Raw genomic sequence first — 14,802 nt, 5'->3', positions numbered from 1 at the left:
TAATCAAATAGATAAGATGTGTACTTAGAATATTACACTTTGTTATGAAAAGGGGAAAAAGAAGAAGTTGAGATAAGGGAAATTTTGGTCACCTAAATATAAAACACTTGGAAATCATAAATAACAAATGTTAATTTGAATATTAATGGGAAATTAAAGCTTGGGGAAAAAAAGCAATAACAGGACATTGATCGTATATAACAGGGGTGGTGTTCTGTTCCCCCCTCCGGAGTACAAACAAACAGACAAGCAGGCATGACTAGCAAGAGTTAATTCTACAGGCTGTAGTTAATTGCCTTCAGATAAGGCCTTGGCAGCAAAATAGGCTCGTTACCTCAAGCGTCCGCTGGAATGAGATAACGTCCAAACAAACAGTTCAGAAGCAGATGTACAGAAGCATTGCCAAGAATTCAGACCAGGGTTTCAAACAAGAAGCAGAGTTCCGAAGATGTGACCAGAAGTTGTTTAAACTATTGTTTGTCACAAAGTTCTGAGAGCAGCCACACCCCCTTTTCTACCTAGTGGGGTGTGGCTCAATGACTCAGCTAATCCCTGGCCCTCCTACTCTTCCTACGCTGCTGTAAACGCTTGGCCCTGCGTCTTTCTCAGGGGTCTAGCCATGAGTCATCTTCACTAGACTGTATCTGCTGCAGCTGCTCAAGCTCCGTCCCAACCTGGCTCCTAGCCTGGCTACTCCCAGGCTGCTTCTGTCAGCCTTCAGATGGAGACGGAGGCCTTGCCAGAGAGGAGGGCCCCAGAGAAGGAGGCCTTGCCAGAGGGGAGGGTCCCGGAGAGGGAGGCCTTGCCAGTTCTTCCCCATCATCCTCAGAGTCCTCTTCCTTGGGTAGGACAGGCTCGGGGGTCGGGGCCACAACACTATTCCCCACCGCAGGGCCCTTCCCCCGGGTCTGACGGTCGGGATGCGGTCGAGATGGAAATTGTTCGTGGAAAACCCGCACAAGGTCAGGGGCGTGGACTGTGTAAGCATCTACCCAGGAGAAGTCCTCAGGTCCTTACCCCTTCCACTCGACCAGATATTGGAAGCACCCCTTTAGCCAGCAGGCATCCCGGATACTGGCCACCTCGTACTCTGCTGAACCGTCGTTGTCGAGTGTAGTCAGTGGGGCAGGAGCCGTCGGTCATCGAAGGGAACACGAGGGGGCTTCGGGGACCAGCAGGGATCGGTGAAAGTCCGGGTGGATCTGCATGGAGCGTGGCAGGGTCAACCAGTAGGCCACAGGGTTGATGACTGCTTCGATTGGGAACGGGCCGATGTATCGATGGTCCAGTTTCTTTACCGGTTAGTCGGTCGGGAGATGCTTCATGGATAACCACACTCGATCTCCGACCGCCAGTGGTGGCGTTGCCCGTCGGGAGTGGTCAGTGAACCATTTATAGTCCTCCTTGGCCCGGATCAATTGTCGCCATACCAATTGTTGGACTGCCTGCAACTCCGACAGGAAGTCCTGGGTCTCGGGAACCCGAGAATCTGAGGGAGCCAGAGGGAAGAGCCGCGGATGGTACCCCATGTTGGCATAGAATGGGGTGGTCTGGGTGGAGGTGTGTTGGGAGTTGTTGAAGGCAAATTCCGCTAGGGAGAGGTAATCGGCCCAGTTGTCCTGCTGCTGGTTCACGAAACAGCGCAGGTACTGCTCCAGGATGCCGATTACCTTCTCCATCCCCCCATTGGTCTCTGGATGGTGTGCCGACGACAAACACACCTGCACCTCCAACGCGGCCATCAGGCTTTTCCAAAATTGTGCCGTGAATTGCACACCGCGATTCGACACTACCCTGTCTGGCAAGCCGTGGAGATGGAAAACGTGCTGCAGGAACAACCGGGCAGTCGTACGGGCCGTTGGCAGCCCCCGGCACAGAATAAAATGCGCCATTTTAGTTAACATATCGACCACCACTAGGATGGTGGTAAACCCTGAGGATGGCGGCAAGTCTGTTAAGAAGTCTATGGAGATTGCTCCCCATGGTCTCTCTGGCATTGGCAGGGGTTGGAGGAGGCCGGGAGATGCACCCGTGGGGGCCTTTGCATGTTGGCACAGCACGCAGGACGTCACGTACACATGTACGTTGTGCCGTACCCGAGGCCACCAAAAGGTCCGCGTCACCAAATTGAGGGTCTTGAAAAACCCAAAGTGCCCCGCCGCAGGGTTGTCATGACACTGTGTCATCACAAGGGTTCGGAGTGGCCCTGTAGGTATGTATAGTCGCCCCCGATGTTTCAGCAAACCCTCCTCCAAAGTCCACAGGGACGCGGGACCAACCTCAGCCTTCCTCTGTTGCGACCAGTCGTCCAGACGCTGTGCCTCATGCACCTGAGCCCGCAGGTCCACCGGCTCATGGACTGTGGCCAAGGATTCCGCGGGCAGCACCGTCCGTGGGGGCAGTGGGTTATTGGTGCAGAGGTACTCTGGCTTGCGGGACAGGGCATCTTCCCTCTGGTTGTGATCGCTGGGGATGTAGGTCACATGAAAGTTGAACCGGGCAAAAAACAAAGACCACCGGATCTGCCGCTGGTTCAACTTCCTGGCCGTCTTCAGGTATTCTAGGTTCCGATGGTCCATCCGGACCTCCACCTGGTGTTGGGCCCCCTCGAGATGATGCCGTCAAGCCTCGAACGTGGCCTTGATAGCCAGCAACTCTTTTTCCCAGATGGTATAGTTGCGCTCGGAAGGATTGACTTTCCGCAAATAGTAAGCGCAGGGAAAAAGAGTGCCGCCATCCACTGGGACCTGCAATAACGCTGCCCCAAGAGCCACATTGGACGCGTCCATCTCCACGACGAAGGGACAGTTCGGGTCAGGGTGCCTCAGGACGGGTTCCGTGATGAAGGCCTTCTTGAGGGCCTCGAACACCTGTTGCTGCCGGGGACCCCACTGGAACGGGACCTTCTTCTGAAGGAGCTGTGTTAGTGGAACTGTCAGTGTAGCAAAGCCCGGGATGAAGGTACGGTAATAGTTGGCAAACCCCAGAAGGCGCTGGATATCTTTCACTCGATGAGGGGGTTCCCAACTACACAAGGCCTCCACCTTGCGTGAGTCCATGGTGATGCCTTCGGGAGAGATGATGTGGCCAAGGAACTCTATGGAATTCTGGAAGAAGAGGCATTTCTCCAGCTTCGCATAGAGTTGATGCTCCTGAAGGTGCTGCAAGATGAGGCGGACATGCTGCAGATGGCTTTTCCTGGACCGGGAGTATATCAGAATATCGTCCAGGTAGACCACCACGAACCTGCCCAACATGTCCCAGAAAACATCGTTCATCAGGTGTTGGAAGACTGCGGGGGCGTTGGTCAGCCTGAACGGCATAATGGTATATTCAAAATGACCGTATCGGGTGCCAAACGCCATCTTCCATTCATCCCCCTTTCGCATCCGTACCAGGTTGTAGGCCCCTCAGAGATCGAGCTTGGTGAAGATAGTTGCCTCACACAGCCTCTCCATCAGTTCCGGGATGAGCGGCAGGGGGTACCGATTCTGCACCATGATGGCGTTCAGTCGGCGGTAATCACAACACAAGCATAGATCCCCCGTCTTCTTCTTGACCAAGAGGACTGGGGCCGAGAGAGGGGATGACGAAGGCCGAATGAACCCCCTGGCCAGGTTATTGTCCCCAAAGTCCCGCAAAGCAGCCAACTCGGGCTCCGACATGGGGTACAGGCGTCCCACTGGCAGCAGCGCGTTGGGCAGAAGGTCCACGGGGTAATCGTAGGACCGGTGTGGGGGCAAACGGTCCGCCGCCTTCTCGCTGAACACATCCACGTAGTCCGCCAGGTCAGGAGGCAAGGAGATGGCAGGGGCGGAGACTTCCTGGCCGGCACAGGTGTGGCAGACATGGTCTACATACTGCAGGCTTGGAAAAGAGATGGTGTTCTGCGACCACGCCACCTGAGGATCGTGGGTTCGAAGCCAAGCCATACCCAGGACCAAAGGGAAATGGAGGTCTGCTGTGATATAAAACTGAATCACCTCCTCATGTGCCCCAATGGCTAGGCGCAAAGGTTGGGTGGCAGATTTAATGGGGCCCGATACAAGCTCCCGCCCATCAATGGTCTCTACCCTCAATGGAGGGTCCACCGGAGTCAAAGGAACACCAAAATGGGCCGCAAAGGCCTGATCCATAAAATTGGTCGTGGCCCCCGAATCCACCAGTGCATGCACCTGGATCCGCCCCAGTCGGTCAGACAAAAAGACCCGAGTGTCCAAAATCAGATGTCGAGGGGGTCCAGAGTCCACGTCTGCTGTTCCTGGCGGGGGTGTAGTGCGTGCCCGACCTAGGGTTTCCCCTAAACCTGCCCCGTTTCCCAACTGGTCAGTCCGAGCCCGAGACCTAGGGCCAGACTTTGGCACCCCACCTCCCTTCCTGGGACAGGTGGCGGCAAAATGTCCGGGCTCCCCACAATATAAACACAACCCCCCTTGATGTCTCCGACTCCTCTCCTGGGCTGTTAGGTGAGGCCTGGCCACTCCCAGCTCAATTGGCTCCTCTGCAGTTGCCACGAAACGTGAGGCGACCCGAGATGCTGTTGGTGCAGGACGTGGATGTACAGGTGCAGACGGCGGCGTGGGCAGCTCCTGGACAGTCCGACGGGTCTTTTGACATTGGAGGCAAGCATCAATGTGAAGGCACTGGATCACCAGGGCGTCGAGGGTCGGGGGAGCCTCTACACGGACCAGTTCGTCCTGAAGCTTGTCTGAAAGCCCGTCCTGGAAGGCATCCAGTAATGCCACGTCATTCCAAGCTGAGTCTTGGGACAACAGCCGGAAGTCAGCGATATAGTCCTGCAGGGGGCGTTTTCCTTGCCAGAGGTCTTTGATACGTCTGGCTGCAGTCTGGGTGAGGATGGGGTCCTCATACATGAGCCTCATGTGTTGCCAGAAGCCCTGGTAATCAGTTAACAAGGGGCTTTTCTGGGTTAACAACGGTGTGGCCCATCGAGCGGCAGAGCCAGAAAGAAGGCTAATCACAAACCCCACTCTAACCCAGTCATCAGGGAAATCCTCTGGCCTCATGGCCATAAACAATTGGCACTGTCCCATGAAGGTTGGGAACATCTCAGGCTGTCCAGAAAACCTATCCAGCACCGCTACCGGGCATTTCTGATGAGGGAGGGGAACTGCAGGAGCATTCAGCAAGGCGAGTTGTGCAGTTAATTGTGCCAATTGCTGTTGCAGGGGTTGATTGTCAGCCTGCAGCTGCTGCTGCTGCTGCTGCTGCTACTGTTGTTGGTCCATCTTGGTTAAAAGATGGCCTGTTTGGGGTGATGAACAAGTTCTGTTCCCCCCTCCAGAGTACAAACAAACAGACAAGCAGGCACGGCTAGCAAGAGTTAATTCTACAGGCTGTAGTTAATTGCCTTCAGATAAGGCCTTGGCAGTAAAATAGGCTCGTTACCTCAAGCGTCCGCTGGAATGAGATAACGTCCAAACAAACAGTTCAGAAGCAGATGTACAGAAGCGTTGCCAAGAATTCAGACCAGGGTTTCAAACAAGAAGCAGAGTTCCAAAGATGTGACCAGAAGTTGTTTAAACTATTGTTCGTCACAAAGTTCTGAGAGCAGCCACACCCCCTTTTCTACCTAGTGGGGTGTGGCTCAATGACTCAGCTAATCCCTGGCCCTCCTACTCTTCCTACGCTGCTGTAAACGCTTGGCCCTGCGTCTTTCTCAGGGGTCTAGCCATGAGTCATCTTCACTAGACTGTGTCTGCTGCAGCTGCTCAAGCTCCGTCCCAACCTGGCTCCTAGCCTGGCTACTCCCAGGCTGCTCCTGTCGGCCTTCAGATGGAGACGGAGGCCTTGCCAGAGAGGAGGGCCCCAGAGAAGGAGGCCTTGCCAGAGGGGAGGGTCCCGGAGAGGGAGGCCTTGCCAGTTCTTCCCCATCATCCTCAGAGTCCTCTTCCTTGGGTAGGACAGGCTCGGGGGTCGGGGCCACAACACTATTCCCCACCGCAGGGCCCTTCCCCCGGGTCTGACAGTTGGGATGCGGTCGAGATGGAAATTGTTCGTGGAAAACCTGCACAAGGTCAGGGGCGTGGACTGTGTAAGCATCTACCCAGGAGAAGTCCTCAGGTCCTTACCCCTTCCACTCGACAGGCTTGGGGTTCGGGGCCACAAAAGGTGGTGAACCTATGGCATGTGTGCCACAGGTGGCACGGGGAGCCATCCCTGTTGGCACACACACCATCACCCAAGAGGGAGGTGGGGCCATGTGCTCCTGTGCTCTTGCTCTCTTTCTGCACTGAGAGTCAGGGAGCAGCTGCAAGAGCTGGGTGGATCCGGGCTGGATGGTAGAGGCAGCTGCAGCACGAGTCCAGGTAAGCCTCAGGAGTGATTTCGCGCCACCCCCCACAGGCGATCAGGGTGGCAGAGGCCTTTTTGAAGCCTCTGGAGCTCGCATCCATGGCCGCGGGGCAATTGTGCGGTGCGCCAGCGGCCCGATCCAGGCTCCAGAGGCCTGTAAAAGACCTCTGCCCTATGGATCTAGGGCTGCACAACAATTTTGCACCCTCCCCACTGCCGATCCAGGCCGCTGAGGTTCCACAAAATTGCTCCACAGCCATGGATGCGAGATCCAGAAGCTTCAAAAAGGCCTCTTCCGCCTGGATTGGCCATGGGGGAGGCGCAAAATTACTGTGCAGCCCTAGATCCATGGGGCAGAGGCCTTTTCCAAGCAGCAGCTGGGTGATCCATGTGGGGGGCGGAAACGGCAGCAGTAAGACAATCCATATGGAGGGAAATGGCAGCAGCGGCAGGAGAATCTGTACATAATAATAATAAGTTGGAAGGGACCTTGGAGGTCATCTAGCCCAACCCCCAGCTCAGGAAGGAAACCCTATACCATTTCAGGCAGGGAACAGTGGTAGCGGCAGGTCAATCCTTGCGATGGCTCCGCCAGGGCTCGAGGAACTGATGGGGTGCCAATCTTCCCTCCCCCTGCCATGGCAGGCTGCTACTCACCACACTGTGGGCCGCCAGTAGTCAAAGGCCGGCTGTGACCACCTCGCTTCCGGTCAAATCGAGCTGGCCACTTGGGCTACGGGGGTGGAACGGGGTTCTGCTCTCCCAAAAGGCCAAGGCTGGGGCCAAGAGGAGGCAAAGATCCACGCCACTTGCTTGTTTTTTGTCTCCGGCCGGAGGCAAAGATCCGTCGCATTTGCTAGCTCTTTGCCTCCACCGGGAGGCAAACAACCACACAGTGCCGAAACCAAACATTTGCCACGAGGCGGCTGTTTGCCTCTGACCGGAGGCAAACAGCTGCCTTGCGCGTCACGGTAAATGTCTGGTTTGGCCTGGTGTGGCTGTTTGGCCTCGTGCCACTCACCTCCCTCCATAGGAGAACGGCTGCCAGGTGCGTTGTGGCAAAGGGCCGCTTTCGGGTGCGTACCGGCCACTTGTGTCCCTCCAAATTGGCCATGGGGAGGGAGTGAAATTGCTTTGCAGCCCTAGATCTGGGCGGCAGAAGCATTTTTGAAGCCTCTGGAGCTCACATCCATGGCTGTGGGTGCGATTTTATGATGCTCCAGCGGCCCAATACGGACGTCGGAGGCCTGCAAAATGCTTCTACTGTCCAGATCTAGGGCTGCAGAGTGATTTCGCTCCCCCCCATGGCCAATTTGGGCAGCAGAAGCATTTTTCAGGCCTCCGACACCTGGATCAGGCCACTGGAGGATCGTAAAATTGCCCCACAGCCATGGAGGCGAGCTCCAGAGGCTTCAAAAATGCTTCTGCTGCCCAGGTTGGCCATGGGGAAGGGAAGTGAAATTGCTCTGCAGCCATACATCTGGGCAACAGAAGCGGCAGAAAGAGAGATTGAGCCAGCAGGGAAGCAAAAGTGTGGGGAAAGGAAAGCAATGCAAAGTAAGCAAACTTACAAAAACGGGACCTCTCTCTCTGTCTCACACACACTACTTCCCCTTCACCTTTAATATGTCTTCCCCACACCCCCTTTAATATCATGTCTTTCCCCACCCCCTTTAAAATCTCTTCTCCTACCCCCATTAGTAGCATGTCTTCCCCCACCCACTTTAATATCTCTTCTCCCACCCACTTTAATATCATGTCTTCCCCACACCTCCTTTAATATGATCTTTTCTCCCACCTCCTTTAATATGTCTTCCCCACACCCCCTTTAATATCATGTCTTCCCCCACCCCCTTTAATATCATGTCTTTCCCCACCCCCTTTAATATCCCTTCCCCACCCCCTTTAATATCTCTTCTCCCACCCCCTTTAATATGTCTTCCCCCACCCCCTTTAATATCTCTTCTCCCACCCCCTTTAATATGTCTTCCCCCACCCCTTTAATACCTCTTCTCCCACACTCTTTAATATCATGTCTTTCCCCCACGCCCTTTAATATCATGTCTTCTCCCAACCCCTTTAATATCTCTTCTCCCACTCCCTTTAATGTCTTCCCCACAGCCCCTTTAATATTATGTCTCTCCCACCCCCTTTAATCTCTTCTCCCACCCTTTAATATGTCTTCACCCACCCCCTTTAATATGTCTTTCCCCACCCCCTTTAATATCATGTCTTCCTCCACCTCCTTTAATGTCTTCCCCCACCCCCTTTGATATCATTTCTTCCCCCACCCCCTTTAATATCTCTTCTCCCACCCCCTTTAATATCATCTCACTCCCTCCTTAATCAGGAGGTGAGAGAGGAGCCCTTGCAGGGGCGGGCTGAGGAGTTTAGTTATCATCTGATGGACAAAATTGCTCAGATCCGGGCCGGTTTGGACTCTAACTGGGCAGAGTCGGATGTGGAGGAATCGGACGGTCTTGAGCATGTTATCTGGACTGAGTTCAATCCTGTTTCCCCTGATGATGTGGACAGGATTATGGGGAGGCTGAGTTCCACCACATGTTTATTGGACCCGTGTCCCTCTTGGTTGATTTATGCGGCTCGGGAGGAGACATGAAGCTGGTTCCAGGCAGTAATATCTGCCTCTTTGAGTGAGGGTGTCTTCCCCGCCACTTTGAAGGAGGCGGTGGTGAGGCTCCTTCTCAAGAAGCCTGCCCTGGACCCAGCAATTTTAAACAACTATCGTCCTGTCTCCAACCTTCGCTTTCTGGCGAAGGTTGTGGAGAGCGTGGTGGCGCATCAGCTTCCTCTGTTCCTGGAGGAAACTGATTATCTGGACCCGTACCAATCGGGTTTCAGGCCCGGGTACAGCACAGAGACGGCATTGGTCGCACTGGTGAATGATCTCTGGCGGGCTCAGGACAGGGGTTGCTCCTCTGTCCTAGTCCTATTAGATCTCTCCGCGGCTTTTGATACCATCGACCATGGTATCCTATTGCGGCGTCTCAGGGGGTTGGGAGTGGGAGGCACTGCTTTGCAGTGATTCTCCTCCTATCTCCTGGGCCGTTCGCAATCGGTGTTGATGGGAGGGCAGAGGTCTGCCCCGAGGCCTCTCGTTTGTTCAGTCCCTCAGGGGTCGGTTCTCTCTCCACTCCTGTTCAACATCTATATGAAGCCGCTGGGCGAGATCATTTGTGGTTTCGGGGTGGGGTATCATCAGTACGCTGATGATACCCAACTTTTTCTTTCCACCCCGAACCAACCCAGTGATGCCCTCGCCGTGATGTCCCGTTGCCTGGAGGCGGTCCAGGTCTGGATGGGGAGAAACAGGCTTCGTCTCAATCCTGCCAAGACTGAGTGGCTGTGCATACCGGCATCTCAGACTAACCAGTCTATTCCACCTTTAGTGATGGGGGGTGAGGTGTTACCCCCCGTCAATAGGGCTCGCAACCTGGGCATCCTCCTGGACTCATGGCTCAGTTTTGAAGACCATATAGGAGCCGTGACCAGGGGGGCCTTTGCCCAGGTTCGCCTGGTGCACCAGTTGCGGCCCTACCTGGACCAAGATGCCCTGCGCACAGTCACTCATGCGTTCGTGACCTCCCGATTGGACTACTGCCATGCTCTCTACATGGGGCTGCCCTTGGGGACCACCCGAAGGCTTCAGCTGGTGCAGAATGCAGCCGCGCGGGTAGTGATGGGGGTTTCCCGATACTCCCATGTAACACCTCTGCTCCGCGAACTGCATTGGCTTCCGGTTGCCCTCCGGGTGAGATTCAAGGTGCTGGTGATGACCTATAAAGCCCTAAATGGCTTGGGTCCGGGATATCTGAGGGAGCACCTGCTGCCGGCATCAAGCTCCCTTCGTCCTGTGCGCTCCCACAGGGAGGGTCTTCTCAGGGTACCGCCAGTAAAAGATTGCCGGCGGACAATACCCAGGGGGAGGGCCTTCTCTGTGGGTGCGCCTGCCCTTTGGAATCAGCTGCCTGTAGAGCTTAGGACTGCCCCTGACCTTTGTTAATTCCGCCGGGACCTGAAGACCTGGCTCTTTGAGCTCTCTGGCCTGGTCTGAGCATATTAAATGGGATTTTAACTGTTTTTAACTGGGGTTTTATTGCAAGGTTTATATAATTCTTTTAATTGATTTTAAGATTTTTGTAATTGTTGTATCTGTTTTTTAAAATACCTTGTGAACCGCGCTGAGTCCTACGGGAGAAGGGCGGTATATAAATTGAATGAATAAATAAATAAATAAATAAATAAATAAATAAATAAATAAATAAATAAATAAATCTCTTCCCCCACCCCCTTTAATATCTCTTTCCCAGCCGCTTTAATATCTCTTCCCCAAACCCTTTAATATTTCTTCTCCCACCCCCTTTAATATGTCTTCCCCCACTCCCTTTAATATTATGTCTTCCCCCACCCCTTTTAATATCTCTTCTCCTACCCCTTTTAATGTCTTTCCCCACCCCCTTTACTATCTCTTCTCTTAGCCCTTTAATATCTCTTCTCCCACCCCCTTTAATATCATGTCTTCCCGCACTCCCTTTAATATCTCTTCTCCCACCCCCTTTAGTAGCATGTCTTCCCCCACCCTTTAATATCTCTTCTCCCACCCACTTTAATATCATGTCTTCCCCACACCCCCTTTAATATGATATCTTCACCCACACGCTTTAATATGTCTTCCCCCACCAACTTTAATATCAAGTCTTCCTCCACCCCGTTTAATATGTCTTCCCCCACCCCCTTTAATATCTTTTCTCCCACCTCCTTTAATATGTCTTCCCCACACCACCTTTAATATCATGTCTTCACCCATCCCCTTTAATATCTCTTCCCCACCCACTTTAATATCATGTCTTTCCCCCACCCCCTTTAATATCTCTTCTCCCACCCTTTAATAAGTCCTCCCCAACCCCTTTAATATCTCTTCTCTCCCACTCTCTTTAATATCATGTCTTCCCCCACACCCTTTAAAATGTCTTCCCCCACCCCCTTTACTATCATGCGTTCCCCCACCCCGTAATATCTCTTCCCCCACCCCCTTTAATATCATGTCTTCTCCCAACCCCTTTAATATCTCCTCTCCCACTCGCTTTAATATTATGTCTTCCCCACACCCCCTTTAATATATCTCCCCCACCCCCTTTAATATGTCTTCTCCCACCCTTTAATATATCTTCACCCACCCCCTTTAATGTCTTTCCCCACCCCCTTTAATATCATGTCTTCCTCCACCTCTTTTAATGTCTTCCCCCACCCCCTTTAATATCTCTTCCCCCACCCCCTTTAATATCTCTTCCCCCACCCCCTTTAATATCATGTCTTTCCCCCACCCGCTTTAATATCATGTCTTACCCCACTCCCTTTAATATGTCTTCCCCCACCAACTTTAATATCACGTCTTCCCCTACCCCTTTAATATCTCTCCCCCACCCCCTTCAATATCATGTCTTCTCCCACCCCTTTTAATATCAGTGAGGGTCCTCCAGTGGACCATGACCTGGCGCTCGCCCCGGTCCCATCCCCACTCCGCTGGAGACCCTCAGATCTGCCCCAGTCCTGCTCAGCTCTGAACAAGTGCCCCTGATGCAAGTGACCAAGTGACGTTGAGCTGGCCATGCCCACCCAGTAGGCCACGCCCATGCCAGCCATGTCCACTCAGTGGGCCATGCCCATCCAGCACCAGACAATAAATTAGTGGGGTTTGGGTTGCTGTTTGGGTACTCGGTCTCAAAAAGGTTTGCCACCACTGGTATATAAGGATTGAATGCAAACGCGATTAAGATATGTATAAGCTAAATGTAATGTCCGTAACGGTCCCTGGCCTCCTCCAACACAGGGAAATACAGGTAACCAAGAATCAGGAACAAACAGATGCTGAATCGCAAACAAAGTTAGCACAGGGAGTGGTTTGCTCCCAGTGCATTAAATACAGCCTATCACCTTTCCCTGCCAGGCTCTCCCTTCGTGTCAAGAGGTCTGGGTGTTCCTATACCCAGGGGCCGTCCCAAACTGCCTTGTGTAGCTCTTGGAGCATGACAACAGCCAGGTTGTGGGGCACTGCTCGTGCTGCTGCTTGCCGGTAAGGGGCCATGATTGCTTGTACTACCTCCTCCCGCTTGCTGTCATATTGCATCATCCGCGAGAGGGCATTGGTGAGGAAATTCCTCCCCCCTGGTAGATACCACAGCCAGAAGCGGAAACGTTGGAAATACTGCACCCAGCGGATATGTTTGGGAGAAAGGTGCCTAGGCGATTGCAGCACCTTGAGGTTCTTGTGGTCCATCCATTCCTCAAACGGTACCACTGCCCCCTCCAACAGATGTCGCCATGTGGACAATGCCCACCGCACTGCAAACGCCTCCTTCTCCCAAATAGCCCAGGCCCTCCTGGTGTTGTGGCCCCGACCCCCAAGCCTGTCCTACCCGAGGAAGAGGACTCTAAGGATGATGGGGAGAAACTGGCAAGGCCTCCCTCTCCGGGATCCTCCCTTCTGGCAAGGTCTCCCTCTCCAGGGCCCTCCTTTCTGGCAAGGCTTCCATCTCCATCTGAAGGCCGACAGGAGCAGCCTGTAATTAGCCAGGCTGGGAACGAGCCCGAGCAGCTGCAGCAGATGGGGAGTGACGAAGATGAATCATGGCAGGATCTCCAAGAACGACGCAGAGCCAAGCATTTACAGCAGCGTAAGAAGAGTAGGAGGGCCAAGGATTAGCTGAGTCACTGAGCCACACCCCACAAGGTACAAAAGGGGGGGTGGCTGCTCTCAGGACTTTGTGACGAATAATAATTCAAACAACTTCTGGTCACGTCTTTGGAACTCTGTCGGATTTTCTACCTGTGTGAAACCCTGGTCTGGCTTCTTGACAACGTTTCTGTATCTCTGTATTTCTGGACTGTTAGTTTGGACGTTATCTCATTTCAGCGGATGCTTGAGGTAATGAGTTTATTTTGGCAGACTGCTTGTATTTTGCTGCCAAGGCTTTATCGGATGGCAAATTACTTCAGCCAGAGCAATTAACCCTTGCTAGTCGTGCCTGCTTGTCTGTCTGTCTGTACCTCGGGAGGGGGAACAGAACACTCGGTCTCTGTGAGTTTTTGAGACGTATACGTGCATGGCTGCAATGATCCCTGACTGTTTTTTTGCAGTAAAACCACTCCCACTGCAACGTCACTGGCATCGGCTTGTACCACGAAGGGCATATCGGGATTTGGGTGCAGCAAGACCGGGTCCCTTGCAAACAAGCCCTTCAGATCCTTGAAAGCCTTTTGGCATGCCATGGTCCATGCTAGTGGCTGACCAGGCCGTGGCTTTGTCACGGTGTGTCTTGTGGGGAGTAGGTCCATCAGGGGCAAGGCCACTGCCGTGAATGAGGGGATGAATTGCCTGTAGAAATTGGCAAATCCCAGGAAGCTCTGCAGTTGCCGACGGGTTCGAGGGTCTTGACCTTGTTAGGGTCCATTTCCACTCTTGCCCCTGATATCCTATAGCCAAGGTAGTCCAGTTGGGTCTGGTGGAAATTGCACTTGGCGAGTTTGACGAACAGGCGTGCCTTCAATAATGTGTCCAGCACCTGTCTCACCAGTCGCACATGTTCTTCCAGGGTATCAGTGTATATGAGGATATCGTCCAGATAAACAATCACCCCGCGGTACAAATGCTGATGCAGCACTTGATGAGCTGCATGAATACCGCGGGGGCCCCCTGCAACCCAAATGGCATCACCTTAAATTGGTAACTACCGAGTGGACAGTTGAAAGCCGTCTTCCATTCATCCCCTTTCCTTATGCAGACCCTGTAATACGCCTCCCGTAAATCCAGCCTGGTGAATACTTTTCTTTTTGCTACGTGGGCCAACAGATCTTTCATAAGAGGCAAGAGATACAGGTTCTCCACACAGACCCCGTTGATGCCACGGAAGTCAACACATAACCTCAACGAGCCATCTTTCTTTTCTCTGAAGAGAACAGGAGCCGCTATCCGGGAATGAGCTGGCTGAATAAAGACCCTTGCCAGGTTCTGGTCTATGTATCTACGCAGTTCCTCCATTTCCCGGGGCATCATAGCGTACATACAAGGTTTGGGCAGCTTGGGGCCAGGCATGATGTCAATGGCACAGTTGGTTGGCCAGTGAGGAGGTAGGACATCGCACTCTTGTTCACTGAACACTTCAGCAAGGTCCGTATACATGGCTGGATAGGAACCCTTACTCTCTGCACTCTCCCAACTCTCCCGTTTGCCACCCCACTCTCTGTTCCACCATCCTTTTCTTTTTCCTGGTTTGGTGTCTGGGGACCGATCCCAATCCGTAACTTCTGATAACCCCCTTCCCACCAAATGGTAGCACCCCATTTATCCAACCATGCCAGCCCTAATATCACGGCCTCGGTCATGGAAGGAACAATGACAAATTGGAGGACCTCCCAATGATCCCCCAACTCTAACTGGACAGGTTCCGTCACATGGGTAACTGGAGC

The sequence above is a fragment of the Vipera berus genome, assembly GCF_964194415.1.
Source record: "Vipera berus genome assembly, chromosome: W".
Classification (NCBI taxonomy): Eukaryota; Metazoa; Chordata; class Lepidosauria; order Squamata; family Viperidae; genus Vipera; species Vipera berus.
This window is presented reverse-complemented; position numbering follows the sequence as displayed.